This window comes from Wasmannia auropunctata, unplaced genomic scaffold (genome assembly GCF_000956235.1).
Source record: "Wasmannia auropunctata unplaced genomic scaffold, wasmannia.A_1.0 LD336040.1, whole genome shotgun sequence".
In the NCBI taxonomy this organism is placed as follows: Eukaryota; Metazoa; Arthropoda; class Insecta; order Hymenoptera; family Formicidae; genus Wasmannia; species Wasmannia auropunctata.
Genome location: NW_012026850.1, coordinates 487643 through 489555, shown reverse-complemented (window position 1 = coordinate 489555; position 1913 = coordinate 487643).

Genomic DNA, 1913 nt, shown 5'->3' with positions numbered 1-1913 from the left:
TCGATATTAATGCTATTCCTTAATTCAATGATGATTGATATTTATAAATTTACATGGCTTCTTTAAAAATAAGAATGTTTTTATCATTTTATATTATATTTAGTTCGACTGTCAGTAATAAAGACAAACAAATATTTTATTACCGATTAGTGACACATGCATTAATTATAAAAATATATATTTTGTGACGTTTTCAGTTTATTCACAATATTCCTTAATATATATTTAACTTTGGGTGTTTACTTTTCATTTCTTTTTAGCTTAATAATAGCTAGAATTAATCGATGGAAGGATCGTCGATATAGTCGTTGCCTCGTAAGATATCAGCAATGGCTCGATTTGTCATCGTTAGCAACATGCTTATAATTATAATATTTTAGCGTTTACAAAAGCGTTTAATTTTATTCAAAATTTGTTGTAATAAATAATATGTACAATTTTGAATACTAACACATTTTTTCGACTAAATATTGCTCTATATTAATTGATTTATTGAGAAAAAGACACACGATTGTCACAAATTGGGACAGCATCATTAATCGGGACATTCACCTTATATGAATTTCAATATGGCGACGAAATGTTGCAAGTTATTCCGTTCAGCGAACCTGGCAGTACACAGAACATTTTTCGTGCTCAACTTTTTTCCCTCTAGCCTATCTAGTTACGTCTCCTTATTCTTACTTCATGATACCAACGTAAATATCCTCGCGCTCGGGCGTAAACATTCGCGAACCTGTAATATCCTGTATGTGTCAGAAGATTATTTCGATCGTTTGTCATGGCTGCAAGAGTTGTGAATTCGTGTCGTTCGTACGTACAATTCGATGGGTATTTTAATACGCTATGTATTCCGGGAGAAAACGCTTTTGCCAATGGCGAATTTTAAACTTAAAAGGAGGAAAATATTGTCACAGTAAAGATTTCGTTAATAAATTATTTGCGTTTTCTTCCGAGACGTTCTGTAGGAGACCTGGATTCAAGATTCGAGTACCATGTATTTGAGTAGAAAGCAGACAGCATTTGGATATTTGTTGTGACATATCAGTAATGTTATTAATTTTGAACATATTCGATCAGCAGCTTATTGTTCGTCGAATCGATAGATTATTCAGTGGCTTACACAACTTCAGCGTTAATTAAACATTTACGTAAGACACAATAACAAGTTTACTCGTTATAAATCATTATTTGCTGATTAGTTGCCAATAATTAGTTGCTGATTGAATATTCGCGGTCTTTTGATCTCGAGTCATAGTGACTTGAGGATTGCGTGGATTCTCTGGACTTGTGAATTGATCTTATAATTATTTACATAGGTTTTTCAATAAAGAAGGCAAACTTAAGGCAAAATAAAAAATTTCTACGTAAAGATTAATTTTATTAATTCTATTCAACCGCATAACGAGAAAACTTCTATGCTGATATTGAATTAATAGAAACGGAATAACAAATGTAAGTTCTTTCTACTCAGAAATATTCTACAAAAGTAACAACAATTTATATTCTCTGATAAACAGAAATAAATATACTTCAATCATGAATTATTTTTTAATATATTAATATGCAAGTATATAATATATATTTGTTAATTTTTTTATACATAATATTATGTTTTAGATACACACAATATTATTTCATTATTAAATAAATAAAATGTATGCAAGTAATAAAATATTTCGGGAAACTACAGAAACCGCTAGCAGTTTATAGAGGAGACATTTGATTGTTCATTTTTATTCGCGTTGTAGCGAACCATTGAAAATGAGATTTAAAAGATAGCAATGCATATAGTGCAACCATGCGTTATTATATAATGGGTTATGCACTATTATTTGCGTGGTAATTATTTAGCATTGCTCGAGTTGTTATTCGACGGCGACACGTAACAATCTATTTCATCGATGTCAAAA